General features: G+C 36.5%; 2 long non-coding RNA genes across 2 annotated transcripts; both read left to right on the plus strand.

The window, feature by feature from the left end:
- The first annotated feature begins 2,228 nt into the window (after positions 1 to 2,228).
- LOC119774742 lies at positions 2,229 to 3,501 on the plus strand. The gene is made up of 4 exons (XR_005279570.1): positions 2,229 to 2,258; positions 2,351 to 2,424; positions 3,146 to 3,202; positions 3,310 to 3,501. It is a non-coding gene; the product is annotated as an uncharacterized LOC119774742 (long non-coding RNA).
- Positions 3,502 to 10,631: 7,130 nt separating this feature from the next.
- LOC119774744 lies at positions 10,632 to 11,629 on the plus strand. Its single transcript, XR_005279572.1, has 3 exons — positions 10,632 to 10,733; positions 11,188 to 11,238; positions 11,346 to 11,629. It is a non-coding gene; the product is annotated as an uncharacterized LOC119774744 (long non-coding RNA).
- Positions 11,630 to 18,265: the final 6,636 nt, after the last annotated feature.

The raw sequence follows: 18,265 nt of genomic DNA on the forward strand, positions 1-18,265 counted from the left end.
TCCCTCACATACAGTGGGGGCCTCACTTAAAGGCTGTAAATTTCCAACAATGTAATCTAATACAAGCTTGTCCACCTGTTGCTGGAAGACGAAGGAATCTTCACTTGGGTGGATGCACTCAACGTCGTTTCTCTATTGGTGAAGAGTTTCTTATGTTCCTCATTCGTGTTTGAGTGTTATATTCTAACTCTTTTAACCTAATGTTTGTTTTTAGGATGACTCTTAAAATCTGTCTAGCGACAGCAGATGAAGAATAGCTGTTGAGGCTACTTCTGGTACATTTACAGATATGTTTACTGATATAGATTCTCCCTGTCAAATAAACTAATAATTAAAAATGAACATATCAAAGATGTTTCAAGAATATCCTTATTTCATCTCCAAAATATTGCAGGATTTAGAAATATCTTGTACAGGGATTATGCAGAGAAACTAAAATAGTCCATGAATGTGTTACTTCACGGATGGACAAGTAATTCTTTACGATCAGGAAGTCCACAAACTAGTTAAAAGCCTTCAGCTGATCCAGAATGCTGCAGCCAGAGTTCTGGCTCTTTTGGTGCATCAGAAGTAAGACAGCAAATAAATGTTGACATTGCTAAGGTCTAAGATTGAGCAGTATACTACCTGGATGGAGAGAACGTCCTCTGAGCGAGCTGTCAAGTTTTTGTAAGAATAAGTGTTCTTTTTTTGAGTAACTTGTTAAAAAGAGTTTTGTTTGAAGATTTCATATACTTCTTTTATAATGAGATGTAGATTTAGTCATATTTACTTATGATATATAACCAAACAGTGCTTTTATTTCACTACTTCTATGGAATGATTGTTTCAGATTTTCTTATTTTACTTTGGAAGAAACCAAATCCTTCATCTCATTATATTATTGCAATGTGTTTAATATCTCTATTTAATACTCCTCAGATTTTCATAGAAAACAGAAGGATTTATCTTGCCAAAACTTCTGTTTCAGTTATCTAGTATTTCCTTGCAACAATTTCTTGTATATCCAGGGATTACATTAGGAGGTCATCAGACATTGCTACACATCAGGGCACTCTCCTCTTAGAACACATATGCTAATGCTTTGCAGATGATTTCACATAACCTATCATGACATACAAGATGTTTTTGGATAATGAGACATGATGGCCCTAACCCTGCCCTGGAGTTGTTGATTTTTACATGATGGTTATAACCAGTCAGATCTTTTTTATATTTAAATAATGTAGGACATTATTTACCAGTTGTATACATGATAGCTGAGTGTGTAATTAATTGGACTGAAGAGTTTTAAAGAAAATATCAGATCATCATTATACTTGTTATATTTTATGGTGGTCTAGCTTTCTTTAGAGTTACACAAGCATGGCTGAAATTATCTTAGCTGTTGGAGAAAGAATACAGTCTTGTCAAGTAAACAGATGGATTCAAGTACATGATAAAAAGACAAATTAAGCATAGCTTTATATAATCAGTGTAGTCTTACAGAACAGGAATGTCTAAAGGTGTATTTTCCTGATGTTTTTATTTATAAACCAATCCTTCTTTATCTTTAGGTCTGCTGTAAACCCATCTCAACACTATTTTGTTTCATTCAATTACCTGTAGTCTGGCTCCCTCTGGATTTGTAAATATCTCACTTTTGCTATGATTTAAATTATTCCAATTGGTCAATTATAATAAAAAGAAAAAAATGCACTTGACATTGTATCTGATTCAAAATTAGGGTTTCACATGTTAGTGGTTTGGAAAAAGCGTAGTAATAAAGTGCTATACATTTTTTTTTTTTTTTACCAACGGCTCTACTGATTATAAAGACTAAATACATGAAAGTTCTCATAATAAATTGGCACTTAAGCAAATCTACCTGATTGAACAGATAGTGTCTGGAAGCTGCCTAAAAATGCTCTTAAACAAAAGTGGACATGCATGCATGCAAACTTGTTTGGTTTTTGCATGTATCATGTCTCCGGTTTTTATCTACATCTTTGTTTAAATTATGATGGGACAAGAATGAATTAAAGCGCTGCTGAAGTTTTAATTACTTGTTAGGGAATTATAAAATTAGTTATATCATACTGTTACACCTAGAAGCTCTCAAGGTGTGGTTTGTGTATGAAAATACTAAATAGATATTGCAATTAGGTCTAATCCTTTAACCAACAGTTTCTCAATGCCTCTGATCCTGATACTGTATATAAGAGGAGTCCAACATTCAGCTGAACATCACCCCCACTTTGACAACCTGTGAGACTACAGTGAGTATATAAAGCTATGCTTAATTTGTCTTTTTATCATGGACTTGAACCCATCAGTTTACTTGACAAAGACTGTATTCTTTCTCCTACAGCTAAGATCATTACAGCCATGCTGAAGGTTGCACTTATTCTGGGATGCCTCCTGAGCCTCATTGTGGCTCAACCAGTAAGTATGACAATATTATAAGCTATTTAAAAAATGGAAAGAAGATTAAGATTGTAGATTTCCCTGATTACTTTGCATTGATGATTGCATTAACCTAAGTGTTTTATGCTTCATAGAGTGATGTCGGATTGATTTGTTGTTGTTCATTGACTGAAATATTTACACCTGATTTTCCTAATTTTGTCTTGGGCCATTTATAAATCTTCAATCTGCTTAAGAATCTGTGGACAGAGTAAACATTAGCTGAATATCATTAAATAAAAAAAGTAACAACACAGTAAGTACAACAGTAAGTACAACAGTAAGTATGACAATATTATAAGCTATTTTAAAAAATGGAAAGAAGACTAAGATTGTAGATTTCCCTGATTACTTTGCCTTTATGTTTTCATTAACCCCATTTTTATGTGTTCTATGTGGTGATGTCTGATTGATTTGTCGTTGTTCATTGATCTGATTGTACTGATTTTGGTTTGGATTATTTATAAAAAATAAATCTGCTCAAGAATCTGTGGACAGAGTAAACATTAGCTGAATATTATTAAAGAAAAAAAGTAACAACAATATATATTATTATAATATATATATTATAACATATATAATATGTTATAAAATAATATTGTATGTGTATAAAAAGAATAGAACTCAGTACATACAGTATACTAATCATGAAATAGCTGGAGGCCTGTTTGTGACTTGGTTACTTTCTTGTTTTCCATAGATGGAGCACCAGCGATTTGCCCGCTCTGACTCTGATTCAGGGTCAAACTCAAATGAGGTGAGAATCCATTCTGTTTTCTGATATAAATCCCAAATAATCAGTTAACTCTATATTTCCTGTCTTATTCTGATATATTTCTAACTTTATCTTTGATTTTCTTAAAGGGATCAGCAATTAACAATACCCTGCTAGCCCTCTTTGCTCAGCTTCTGGCTGCTCTCGCAACAACAACAACTGCAGCTACAACAACAGTAGCCACCACATAAACGGAAGCCTTGAACACTGGCTATTTGGTCATCTGTTGCTGAGAAACTATTTCTCATTCTTTCATTTGTTAAAAACATTGAGAGCTTTATGAAAATGTTGTTTATTAAAACAGGGATCAAACTTGCTGTTATCTGTTTTTTCTGCTTAATAAAGTTTAGAAATGCAAAAATAACCTTTTTTATTCGTCTAATGTTGTAAACATTCGCATTGAGATTTATTTAGCTGACAATAATTCAAGCACATTTACACCCATGCTGCACTTTTGCTTTATGTTTTTATTCATCTGCCATGGATTTCAGTGGTTAAGATCATAAGCTGATAAATATTCTTGGGAGCTTCTTCTGAATGTTTTAACATATCCTGTTGTCATGGAGCAAGACTGGAAGAGAAAACACAATCCAGATTTTCAATCTGACAACATCAATGAGTTGTTTAATACCAGAAGAAAAAAAAGAAAACATGCATCTTCTTATATTGCCGAATACGCATAATTGAAAATGATCTTTAACCTTCATAAATCAAACTAAATGAGGCAGACCATGGTTCTGAAAAAAAACAAGCCAAGCTAAAATATTCTCATACTGCCATTTTATGTCACGTTCTTTATTGGTTTATGTTAATGTTTGTATTTTAGCTACAAAATAATGCAACAGTGCCATATTTGTACTATAATTAGCAAAATAAAGTAAAGTAAAATCTTAACACTTTGCTTCTAGCACTGCACCACTGATGGTGACTAGAGGTTTAGGTTATGCCATGACTTGAGTTAGGGTATAATAAACTCTGGTTTGAGAAAAACACAGGTAAGTGACCATGATAATCTGATGGAGAATGATTATCCATGTGAGTCAATTACCTGGTTTTTCACTTAAGTCCATCTCTATTGAACGCGGTACTGTAGGCGGGCGCCACCCAGATTGTCCTCGATGCTGCAGTCTCAGAGAGCAAGCAGGAGTTCAAGCCAGATCAGGGAAACGGATCAGAACTAGAAGGCTCCAAGGTCCAGGAGTTCAAAGTCCAATCAGGGATACAGAACAGCAACAGGCTGGTTCAGGGTTCCAGGAGACCACAGCTCAGGTAGAACTTTCAGATGGGAAAAGGCAAGCACAGTGGTTGAGAGACAGAACAGGTCAGGAGATCAGGAACACTACGGTACACAAAAAACTTGCTCCCTTCACTGAGCCAAGACAGGAACAGTGGATAAGAGGCAGATCAGGAAATCAGGAACAGCACGAAAACACAATTTGCTTAACTAAGTACTGTTTGTTGTTGAATATAAGATATTTTGCAGATATATTTTTTATACTTACATTGTTTAGATTTTCTTATATGTTTCTACCCGTTTTATAGAATAGAATAGAATAGAATAGGCTAGATTAGAAAATCCCTTTATTGTCCTACAATGGGGAAATTCTGGTGTTTACTGCAGCAAAAAGATTATAGAAAAATGGTCACACAAATATACATATACATACATAGAAAAATGTATAAGAATAGCATAATAGTAAAGACTTAAATCATAAACAATAAAATACTGTACTGTAAAGTGTTTTAACAATATAAAAAGAAGTTCACCAGGTGAATAAAACACCAATATACAGCTACGGACAATTGTGCAGTAATGGATATGTGAAAACAGCAGCAACATCAGAGATATGCAAAATTACAGCAGCTTTTTATTTAAACGACTATGATTTATATCATTACATTTGCTTGTATTTGTTCATCCTCCACTCTGTATCCTCATGAGTGTAGTCTTTGTTCACTTTACAATAAAAATTTTAAAAGAAACTGTTTTGAAAAGTTTGATATTCATTCAATCATTCGTTCTTTTCCTGCTTTGTGTGTCAACTGTCACAATTGCTAAGCGACAGAGCATACAGTGGAGAAAGACCTGTATGGCTAGACCTGTTTGAATTAATTTATTTTCACGGACTTTGAAGGATCCAGTCCAATTAGACGGCATCTTTGGAAGCCCATAAGTCAATTTTGATAATGTCATCTAGTTAAACAATTACAAACTGTCCCACCATGTCCCTGATCATTTACAAGATGTTAAAAAAACAGCTGGAGCGTTAGTGAATCCATAGGGCATAATGAGGTACTCATAATGACCTGTAGGGGTGTTGAATGCTGTTTTCCACTCATCCCCCTCTCAAATGCGTACCAAATTGTACGCGTTGGGGAGATCCAGTCTAGTGAACACTTTAGCTCCCTGAATCTGGTCAAAAGCTTAATCAGGAGAAAACTGGTAATGATTCTTAACTGTTATTGCATTAAGTCCCCTGTAGATAATATAGGGTCTGGGTGAGGATTCCTTTTTCCCCACAGAAAAAAGACAAAACAGCACTTACTGGAGAGAAAGACAGGGGAACAATCCCAGCCTTAAGGGAGTCAGAGATGTACTTTCGCATGGCCTGAGCTTCATGGGCATATGAAGAGTATAACCTCATTCTAGGGGGTGTAGTACCAGGAAACAATTCAATACTGCAATCATACAGCCGATGAGGAGGCAGTGCAGTGGCCCTACACTTATTGAAAACCTCCTGGTCATGGTATTCCCCAGGATCTTAGACAGGTGCAGATATATCTCCTACCCCTCATTCTCAGTCCACTCCGTCGACCTCCTGAGCGAGAGGTTGCCCAACCTAAGACCTCAACATTTTTTAATCTGAAGGGTTAGGGTTTTTCACAGTGGTTGCCCCCCAGCACAAGCTCCGGTTTACAAATAGGTGATGAATGATTAATCTGGTGACTGTCTAAGGCAGGGGTCACCAACTCTGTGCCCGTGGGCACCAAGGTGCCCTCAAGGTCCACATGGGGTCCCTCAGAGTCTTCTAAATAAAGAACAACCCACCAGTGGGCTAAGTTTGAAATTTTATTTTATTCTGTTGTTATTCTTTTTAATCATTTATAGAGATTTCAAAATGACAATGTCTAAATAAACTTAGAAATTAACAGAAACAATAAAAATATGTTGATAATGAACAAAGTTTAGGCTAACGCTAACCCTTGCAGCTCATGGGTCAGTAATAGTCACCCTTCCTACGTCTCGGTACCCTTGAAGTGACCCTCAGCCTTAAAAAGGTTGGTGACCCCTGGTCTAAGGCTATAAAATTGTGGAGGCCGGGGAAGGGAGAAGTCTTATCTCCAGTTATCCAGCAAGCCCCCAATCCATGCATCCAGTATCGGTATTCTTCTGTTAAGGTTGGAAAACAGAAGTGAGACAGCAGATAAAATTTGACATTGCTAAGGTCTGAGTTTGAGCACTATACTACCTGGATGGAGAAAACGTCCTCTGAGCGAGCTGTCAGGTTTTTGTAAGAACTATAGTTATTCCTTTGAGTAACTTATTAACAAAACACTTACTAAAAGATTTTTTTTATTTTTTCTACTTTTATAATGGAATTTAGATTTAGCCACTTTTACTTTTGATATATAAGTGATATATATCAGCAATTTCATTTCATTAGATTTCATCAGAGTTTCTTATTTTAATTTGTAACAAATTACTACGTCCATCTGATTTTATTATATCAATATTTAATATCTCTCTTTAATACTCCTCAGATTCTCAACGACAACAGAAAGCTTTATCTTGCTACACCTTGTGTTTAAATGATGAAGTCTTTCCTTGTGCAGGTTTCTTGTAGATCCAGGGATTACTTTAGGATGTTATTATACATGGCTACATGTCAACAAACTTAGGAAACAATGGCTAATGCTTTGCAAATGATTTCACATAGCATGTTAGGAAATCTGAGACTTTTTAGGATAATGAGACACGATGGCTCTAAACCTGCCAAGAAGTTATGAAATTATTTGCTAGTTGTTTGCATGACAGCTGAGTGTTTATTTAATTGGACTGAAGAGTTTTAAAGAATATATGAGATCATTATTATACTTGTTATATTTTATGGTTGTTTAGCTTTTTTAGAGTTAGACCAGCTAGCATACATGGAGGGCTAAAGGTGTCTGTGGCTGATGCTGTTCTTTACAAGACCATTAGAATTGCTCGGCTGTTTTAAATCTTTAATATTACGAAGGAAAGCTTTTGCAGGGTGTTGCTATGGTGTAGAGATAAAAACACAAGACCTATATAGTGGCTGTCATGGGTTTGTATCCTAATCCTGCTTTGCCAATGTCTCTCCCATTTCTTATAAACAACTAATTTTCTTCCTTTCAATCCAGGTTGGAAAAAACTTTCCTAAAATGATCCGACACACAAATTAGTATTTTATTCATTTAAGAAACATATTATATACAGTATTTACCTGCCATCCATTTAAAATGTATGACAGTTTACAATTAAAGAAACATGTCAAGCTGAATAACTCAAAAATCCCAAAAAATTGAATTATTAAGTGATTCAATCCCATTCAGCTAACTTATGAAAATCATTTAGTTGAAAACATTTTGTACAGATATAAGAAAAATGTATGAAGTTGAAAAATAGCTTTGAGTTCATTTAAATCATAATCAGAGGGCTACGAAGTTAATTGCTTATAAAAATGTTTAAGGAAAGTCAAAATAAGTTGCACAACAATCAATGTAGCTAAATTTAATTTAGTTCCTAGTTGCCATTTCAACACAGATCCCAAAAACAACTCCAAATTCATCACTGGTTGCTCAGTGACGCGGTGGGTAGCACTACTGCTTTGCAGCAAGAAGATTCTGAGTTCGATTCCCGGCCCGGAGTCTTTCTGTATGGAGTTTGCTTGTTCTCCCTTAGCATGGTAGTAGACGGGTTGTGGTTAGCCTCGCTGCATATAGTTAGCCAAGCCTTGTTGCTAAATAATAAAATTACCCTGTCGATCAGCCGCACTTTATAACAGATGACTGTGATGACAGAGCTGTGCTGGGAGTTAGTGTGCAAATGAATTTGCTTTCAGCTCTGGGCGCAGGAGAGCTGCGCCTAGGATGGTCCTATCTTTTGCATTGAAGAGGAGAGTCTGGCAGTGTGTGAATGTCCGCTTGAATCCCTATATTGGGCCATTTTCACAATTTTAGATGAGTGTCCGAATGTCTTGTAAATGAAAAAGTAGTGAAATTTCCCACAATGCACCTTGAAGAGTAGTGATCATCCATGGTCACTAGACGAGCAGATATATCCCGGAATGCTTTGCAAGAGCTCTCCGTTTCTGAAGATATCTCACATCTGCTATGGCTTAAATTATTCCCATTCGTTAATTAGATTGAATATAACTGCCGTTGCATTTGATTCAAAATTCATGTTTCACATATTAGTGATTTGGAAACAGGCTTGTAATAAAGTGCTACATATAAAACATTTTATAATCAAAGGCTCTACTCATTATTGAAGTATTAAACAGGTGACAGTTCTTAGTTTGGGACTTTAACAAATGAACCGGATTAAACAGATAGTGTCTTGAAACTGCAAAAAATAAAATAAAATCTAAAACATAAGTTGACATGCATGAATGCAAACTTGGGTTTGTTTGAATTATGTCCTGGTTTAACCTACCTATTTGTTTAAGTATTGAAGGGACAGGAATGAATTAACCTGCTGCTGAAGTTTCAACAATTTGTTATGGATTTAGAGAATAATATTATACAACATTGTTACACCTAAGAGTTCAAAAGGTGCAGTTTCTGTAACTGTTGTTTTCGTCAAGGATAACGATGACAAAATCATTTCGTTGATGCTCCTTTTTTCATGACAATAATGAAAACTGACAATCTAAACATGGATCTTTGATGACTAAAACATGACTAGTCATAGTTTTGAGATTTAGCCAATGACAAGAAACTAAATAAAAATTAGCAGGTCGTCGGTCAGACGTTTAAAATGCATCATTGTGCTGTAATGAGCAAGGCAATATCAGCCGTACAACTGCGTCCTGTTTAATCCTGCCGCCCACCTGCTATGCAAATTTGCTCATGCTGCAGGAGCACAGACGGATCATGACAGCAGCAGCGGCAGGGTCTGGGAAAATAACTTGGATTGGTACTGCATGCTCAACACTGACAAATTCTGCTCCGAGTCTGCGCTTTATGCTCCACTCTGATGGTTCACTCTCAGCAGTATGGCTCTTTCATCGCCACTTAAGAAACTATGTGGCTGATCAAAAGGAATCTCTAAATTATATCTAAATAAAGTAATTAATTTAATTATGTTTATTTTTGTATAAGGAGCCCGATGAAAAGGTACATAAATCTTTCAATATTTCTCTGTCATTGTTCTCGTTTCTATTTAAATATGATGTAAATGTTTCCTTGTATTGTCAATAAAACATTTTCTCTGTTTCCTTTAAATATTTTAACATTTTAGTTAGCATATGCCAGGCAATTAGGTTCTCTCTGTATTTTTTTTATATCAAAACCCTGTGAATTTAAATCTATTTTGACCCCTGAGCAGTGGAAACTAAGGGGGAAATTCTCAGGAGATAAAGCCAAAATTGCGAAAGCAGAAAGAAGAATTTTTTAGTTCTTTGCTTTTTTTGGAGTGATGACGATTTTATTGATCTGTGTGTAATGCATATTTCATAGTAGATCAGGAAGTGTTTGCTTTAGGATTGAAACCTTATATGTCTAAAACGATTAGTTTATTGTACATTTTGCTAGCTTGTCTGTCTGCTATATTAACCAAAATGATGTGTTTAACTAGATCTACTATTTTCACAACTTTTGTGAGACACGTTTTTACAAATCGATTCTAAAGCAATTCTATAAATCAAACTTTTCTGCCCAAAGGCAATGATGAATTGCACGTCAGCATTCCATACCCAGCTATTGTAGTATCTAGGCAAGAAGTGTCAGTCTGGTCAAAAAAAAAAAAAATGGTTGTTATTCGAACTTGTAAATGTTCACTTTTTTTTGGAACATAAAACAGACAAAAAAACTTTTTTTACGTTTTAGTCCAATAAAACTAACTAAAACTATTCCATATCATAATGACTAAAATGTGACTAAGACGAATAATAGTTTTCGTCTTAAAGACTAAGACTAAATTTGGTTGTCAATGGTTGTCAAAAACATCACTGGTTTCTGTATTAGATCACTAAATAGATATTGCAACCTGCTGTAATCCTTTAGCAAACAGTTTCTCAAGTCCTCTGATCCTGATACTATATATAAGAGGAGTCCAACATTCAGCTCAACATTACCCTCACATTGTTCATCTGTAAGACTACGGTGAGTATATAAACCTCTGTTTAATTTGTCTTTTTATCATGGACTTGAACCCATCAGTTTACTTGACAAAGACTGTATTCTTTCTCCTACAGCTAAGATCATTACAGCCATGCTGAAAGTAGCAGTTATTCTGGGATGCCTCCCGAGCCTCATTGTGGCTCAACCAGTAAGTGTGACAATATTATTAGCTATTTAGAAAAAAGTTTTGTGTGGTGACGTTGGTTTATTTTGTTGTTCATGGAGTTAAATATTTGCACCAGAATTTTAAACTACTTATAGGGTATAAGGATATACATATATAGTTAAACCAATTATAGATTTATCTTTATATTTTACTAACAGGTCTTACATTGATTTTGTTTTGGACCATTTATAAATCTTCATTCTGCTTAATAATCTGTGGATGTGGATGCTTGCTTAATATAATTAATGACAAAAATGTAACAACAACAATAATAGTTAAATATTTTGGCTTGACTGCCTTTGTCAACAGTGAGAATTTATTCTTAGGAAGAGCTGATTAAGGAATGTATTTTTATTAACAGAATACAAAACAACACATATACTAAACATGAAAAAGCAGGAGGACAATTTGTGACTTGGTAACTTGTTTTCCACAGATGGAGCACCAGCGATTTGCCCGCTCTGATTCAGATTCAAACTCAAATGAGGTGAGAATCCTTTCTCTCTTCTGATATAAACCCCAAATAATCAGTTAACTATACATTTCCTATGTTATTCTGATATATTTCTAACTTTATCTTTGATTTTCTTAAAGGGCTCAGCAGTTAACAATACCCTCCTAGCCCTCTTTGCTCAGCTTCTGGCTGCTCTTGCAACAACAACAACTGCAGCTACAACAACAGTAGCTACCACATAAACAGAAGCCTTCAACACTGGCTATTATGTCATCTGTTGTTGAGAAACCATTGCTCTTTCTTTCATTTCAGTTTTTGAAAACATTGAGAGCCTTACAAAAACTATGTTGTGTCTCCTAAAACATTGATCAAACTTGCTGTTGTATGTATTATCTGCATAATAAAAAGCAATGAAAAAATGACATATTTTTTTGTTTTTGTTTTTTTGTCCTTGTAGCCTTTGTACATCTTCTTTTTGGGATTTATTTATCTGACAATATTCCGAGCACATTAACTTTAACAGTTTAATTCAAATATGCCTATTTGTTACTCTCAAAGGAAGGGGAAGACATCTACACACCTATGTTGCAGGTTTGCCTAATACTTCTAGTCATCTGCCAGTGGATTGTATTGTTGAAGGCCACAAGGAAAAAAAAAATACTAGTGCTTCTTCTTAAAGTTTGAACATATCCAGTTGTCATGGAATCAGACTGGAAGAGAAAAGAACGTCCATATTTTCAATTTGACAACATCAATGAGATGTGTCACGGTTTTGCACTATTTGGTTGAGTTTAAGTGTTCTTCAATCAGTTCATTAGTGTACTGTAGCGTTGTTTCTGGAAAGCAAAAAGTGCAGGGGACCGAAACGGACCTATAAAAAAGTGCAGGGGACATTTCCTCCATATCCAAACCCCCCCCCCCCCCCCCCCCCCCCCCCCATTTTCAGCTGAAATCTTCAGCTGAAAATGCATAAAAACATCAAAAAATGCCTCTCTAAATTCAAACTTTTATAGCTTTGAGCCATATGGAGTAAAAATAAAATTCGGGGCTCCATGTAAAGAATATACTGTCTAGTTTTCACCTGTAGATTCTGATTTACTGTAACTGCACTGCTGTGTATCAGGTATGCTTTATAAACAGCTCTGAATGTACAAAGACATTCTCGTGAATCAGACTAAACTTTCAAAATCTTTTAACCCTTTAAAGCCCGATCCAAGAATAAAACAAAATAGAAAATTACTTTTTTTTGGTTTGAAGTCCTTATTTGGCCTTTTAACAAAATATGTAAAAAGAAAAAACAGAAATACATTTTTGATATTAATAATTTATTACTATGCGATAAGTCAAGATTATTTTTTGTGTAGTCTTCTGCCCTCTGTTATCAGGTATATCTGATTGTGTACAATAGGATTTTGAGCAAAATTTTTACCATTAAATTATGCAAAAGGTGTCAGATGTATACAGTATGTGATACCGTATGTATCAAATATGATACATTTGGCATTACAGGGTTAAACACACGTTTTTATTGAAAGAAAAGATAAATGTAAAAGGCAAAAAAAAAAAACACCAGTGAAAACTGAATACAAAATATAGAATAATCTTAAGAAAACTATCTAAAACAAATATGTGTGACCAGGTGGGCTTCATATTGCGGTCTTTGTGCCATTTATCATAACAGTCCCTGCTAGGCTCAAGGCACCTCGCAACATCACAAGTGGCACATTTTAATTGTGTTTTCAAATCACATTCTTGGCATCTAAGTGTCCCAGAGGTACTGTGTCCACAGAAGTAAACAGGCCGGCGATGTGCTGGTGCTGGTGCTGCAGGTGGGGAGTGTGGTGGTTGTGCTTCTTCTCTCACCTGAGAAAGCTCCAGAACAAGAGTCTCTCTGAAAGCCTTTTGATGCAACGGCACAACTTCTTTGTCTTTGCAGTGGTACTTTTACAGGATGTAAATGAAAAAACAATGTCCCCTACCACTTTTTTGTTTTTCGTAGCAACTCCTCCCATATGCCTGCAAAGTAAAACTATACAACATGTTAAGATAATACAGTAAAACTAAAATATTTTACAGGTTATGCATATTGTACATACTTGTTATAAACCTTGGTGGTCCATCGCACTTATGTGTCCTTCACCTTTCTTTTGACCTTCTCCGCCACATGATCTGCCTGCATCCTATCCTGCATTTGGCCCCCATTCAGAGTCTGAGTCAATCAGAAAAGGCATGAAAAAATAGAGGGTACAAATTAGTACTTGTAAAATTCATGTCACACACTCTGCAACACAAAGATAATACCAAACCAATACTGCATATCTGCACCATATATATTAATGCTCTGAACTTTCATATCAATGCATTTTTGGCACCATTTTTTTTTTCTCCCACACTGTTTATATTTGATCACTGTTTCACTTTTTTGAATGGGAATGTTAATTTACTGTCTGAAAAGCTGTAATAAATAAAATTTCTTTTTGTATACACTCTATGCAAAATGACAATAAAAGTTGTCTAAGTCATTTTTGCACAGTTTCTGTCTTGGTCACTTACATAACATGATGCTGTCTTTATGCACATGTCTGGTATTGCTGCTATTTTCCCATATCCACTGCTGTAAAATTGCCCACAGCTGTATATTGATTATCTAATATTTGTGGGAATTCACAGTATTTATATTTGTAGAAACACTGTACGGTACAGTATTGTATTTTGTTTTTTTGTTGTTTTTTGTTTTTAACCCTGTCACTTATTTTTGTTATTTTTTATACACTTTTAAGGTCCTCATCTGTGTGACCAATTTCCCTCCAAGGCCCCTCCTTGGGTGCTTCTCATTTCCGAGGCCCCTCTGTGGGAACTTCTCATCTCCAAGTTCTCTCCCTTTGTGTTCCACATCTTCAAGGCCCCACAGTGGGCATCCCTTGCCATCTGCACTGCCACTTTGTGAATCTCAAGCTGCGCCGCCTCGCAGTCTGTGTTTCACAAGGCTCCTTCCTGCTGCCTCCAAGGCTCCTGCTGCTGAGACGGTGGCCTCAAAGTCTCTTGCTTCCGGGACGGTGGCCTGCAAGGCTCCTGATGCCAAGACACCGGCCTCCAAGCCATCCCTCCAGAGGCACTTCTTCTTTGCTGCCCTTCTTCGTCTCCAGCCTCTTGGCTGTCGTCCAGAGGCCCTTCCTCATGGTCAGCCTCCCGGGCGTCCTCAAGAGGCCCTTCGTCGCTGGCCTCCCAGGCTTCCTCTAGAGACCCCACGCTGCCTCCAGGCTCACAGCCAGCCTCAAGAGACTTTGCTCTGCTTCAAGCCTCACAGCCAGCCTCCAGAGTCACACCTCTGGTAAAATTCACAAATGATATTCTCATCTCAGGGCTGCATTTGACAGAGTTGATCATAAAATTTATTTAGAAAGACTAGAATATTTTGCAGGAATTAAATGATCAGCTTTAGGGTGGTTTAAATCTTTTTTATCTGATAGATTTCAGTTTGTTTACGTTAATGATATATCTTCCTCTTGGGCCAGGGTTACCTGTGGAGTACCTCAGGGATCAGTGCCAGTTCTCTTTACTATATACAGTATGTGCTCCCAGTTGGTAGAATTATTGGACAGCATGGGATTAAATTCCACTGTTATGGTGATGATACTCAGCTATATCTGTCTATCAATCTAGATTAAACTAACCCATTACATAGATTACAGGCATGTCTTGGAGATATAAAAACCTGGATGAGTCTTAACTTCCTGCTCCTGAATGCAGAAAAAACAAAAGTTATGCTCTTTTGACCAGAGTCTTTGAAAAAGAAGCTGATTAGTCAGTCACTTCATTGGATGGGATTAAAATGATCTCAGATAATAAAGTAAAACGTATCGGTGTTATTTTTACCTGTGATTTAACTCCCATATCAAAGAGGTTTCTTGAATTTCCTTCTTTCATCTGCAGAATATTGCAAACAGAAATATCCTGTTCAGGGTTGATGCTGAGAAACTAGTCCATGCATTTGTAAGTTCAAGGCAGATATGGGGGTAAGTCTCATACAAGTAGATCTCAAGTAAGTCCAAAGTATAAGCACTCAAGTCTAAAGCAAGTAGCGAGTCATTTGGAAGGATGATCAAGCAAATCAAGTCCAAGCATAGTGTTAGGATAATCATCATTGATGATGTCTGATATTAGTCAACCAAGTGAAGTCAGTCACAAGTCAAGTCCTTTTTTTTTTTTTTTTAATTCAAACTTTTATAGCTTTGAGCCGTATGGAGTAAAAATAAAATTCGGGGCTCCATGTAAAGAATATACTGTCTAGTTTTCACCTGTAGATTCTGATTTACTGTAACTGCACTGCTGTGTATGAGGTATGCTTTATAAACAGCTCTGAATGTACAAAGACATTCTCGTGAATCAGACTAAACTTTCAAAATCTTTTAACCCTTTAAAGCCCGATCCAAGAATAAAACAAAACAGAAAATTACTTTTTTTTGGTTTGAAGTCCTTATTTGGCCTTTTAACAAAATATGTAAAAAGAAAAACCAGAAATACATTTTTGATATTAATAATTTATTACTATGCGATAAGTCAAGATTATTTTTTGTGTAGTCTTCTGCCCTCTGTTATCAGGTATATCTAATTGTGTACAATAGGATTTTGAGCAAAGTTTTTACCATTAAATTATGCAAAAGGTGTCAGACGCAAAACATTTCAGAAACCGTATGTATCAAATATGATACATTTGGCATTACAGGGTTAAACACACGTTTTTATTGAAAGAAAAGATAAATGTAAAAGGCAAAAAAAAAAAACACTTCAGTGAAAACTCTGAATACAAAATATAGAATAATCTTAAGAAAACTATCTAAAACAAATATGTGTGACCAGGTGGGCTTCATATTGCGGTCTTTGTGCCATTTATTATAACAGTCCCTGCTAGGCTCAAGGCACCTCGCAACATCACAAGTGGCACATTTTAATTGTGTTTTCAAATCACATTCTTGGCATCTAAGTGTCCCAGAGGTACTGTGTCCACAGAAGTAAACAGGCCGGCGATGTGCTGGTGCTGGTGCTGCAGGTGGGGAGTGTGGTGGTTGTGCTTCTTCTCTCACCTGAGAAAGCTCCAGAACAAGAGTCTCTCTGAAAGCCTTTTGATGCAACGGCACAACTTCTTTGTCTTTGCAGTGGTACTTTTACAGGATGTAAATGAAAAAACAATGTCCCCTACCACTTTTTTGTTTTTCGTAGCAACTCCTCCCATATGCCTGCAAAGTAAAACTATACAACATGTTAAGATAATACAGTAAAACTAAAATATTTTACAGGTTATGCATATTGTACATACTTGTTATAAACCTTGGTGGTCCATCGCACTTATGTGTCCTTCACCTTTCTTTTGACCTTCTCCGCCACATGATCTGCCTGCATCCTATCCTGCATTTGGCCCCCATTCAGAGTCTGAGTCAATCAGAAAAGGCATGAAAAAATAGAGGGTACAAATTAGTACTTGTAAAATTCATGTCACACACTCTGCAACACAAAGATAATACCAAACCAATACTGCATATCTGCACCATATATATTAATGCTCTGAACTTTCATATCAATGCATTTTTGGCACCATTTTTTTTTTCTCCCACACTGTTTATATTTGATCACTGTTTCACTTTTTTGAATGGGAATGTTAATTTACTGTCTGAAAAGCTGTAATAAATAAAATTTCTTTTTGTATACACTCTATGCAAAATGACAATAAAAGTTGTCTAAGTCATTTTTGCACAGTTTCTGTCTTGGTCACTTACATAACATGATGCTGTCTTTATGCACATGTCTGGTATTGCTGCTATTTTCCCATATCCACTGCTGTAAAATTGCCCACAGCTGTATATTGATTATCTAATATTTGTGGGAATTCACAGTATTTATATTTGTAGAAACACTGTACGGTACAGTATTGTATTTTGTTTTTTTGTTGTTTTTTGTTTTTAACCCTGTCACTTATTTTTGTTATTTTTTATACACTTTTAAGGTCCTCATCTGTGTGACCAATTTCCCTCCAAGGCCCCTCCTTGGGTGCTTCTCATTTCCGAGGCCCCTCTGTGGGAACTTCTCATCTCCAAGTTCTCTCCCTTTGTGTTCCACATCTTCAAGGCCCCACAGTGGGCATCCCTTGCCATCTGCACTGCCACTTTGTGAATCTCAAGCTGCGCCGCCTCGCAGTCTGTGTTTCACAAGGCTCCTTCCTGCTGCCTCCAAGGCTCCTGCTGCTGAGACGGTGGCCTCAAAGTCTCTTGCTTCCGGGACGGTGGCCTGCAAGGCTCCTGATGCCAAGACACCGGCCTCCAAGCCATCCCTCCAGAGGCACTTCTTCTTTGCTGCCCTTCTTCGTCTCCAGCCTCTTGGCTGTCGTCCAGAGGCCCTTCCTCATGGTCAGCCTCCCGGGCGTCCTCAAGAGGCCCTTCGTCGCTGGCCTCCCAGGCTTCCTCTAGAGACCCCACGCTGCCTCCAGGCTCACAGCCAGCCTCAAGAGACTTTGCTCTGCTTCAAGCCTCACAGCCAGCCTCCAGAGTCACACCTCTGGTAAAATTCACAAATGATATTCTCATCTCAGGGCTGCATTTGACAGAGTTGATCATAAAATTTATTTAGAAAGACTAGAATATTTTGCAGGAATTAAATGATCAGCTTTAGGGTGGTTTAAATCTTTTTTATCTGATAGATTTCAGTTTGTTTACGTTAATGATATATCTTCCTCTTGGGCCAGGGTTACCTGTGGAGTACCTCAGGGATCAGTGCCAGTTCTCTTTACTATATACAGTATGTGCTCCCAGTTGGTAGAATTATTGGACAGCATGGGATTAAATTCCACTGTTATGGTGATGATACTCAGCTATATCTGTCTATCAATCTAGATTAAACTAACCCATTACATAGATTACAGGCATGTCTTGAAGATATAAAAACCTGGATGAGTCTTAACTTCCTGCTCCTGAATGCAGAAAAAACAAAAGTTATGCTCTTTTGACCAGAGTCTTTGAAAAAGAAGCTGATTAGTCAGTCACTTCATTGGATGGGATTAAAATGATCT

This window comes from Cyprinodon tularosa, unplaced genomic scaffold, assembly GCF_016077235.1.
Source record: "Cyprinodon tularosa strain WSP-4 unplaced genomic scaffold, ASM1607723v1 ctg829, whole genome shotgun sequence".
Classification (NCBI taxonomy): Eukaryota; Metazoa; Chordata; class Actinopteri; order Cyprinodontiformes; family Cyprinodontidae; genus Cyprinodon; species Cyprinodon tularosa.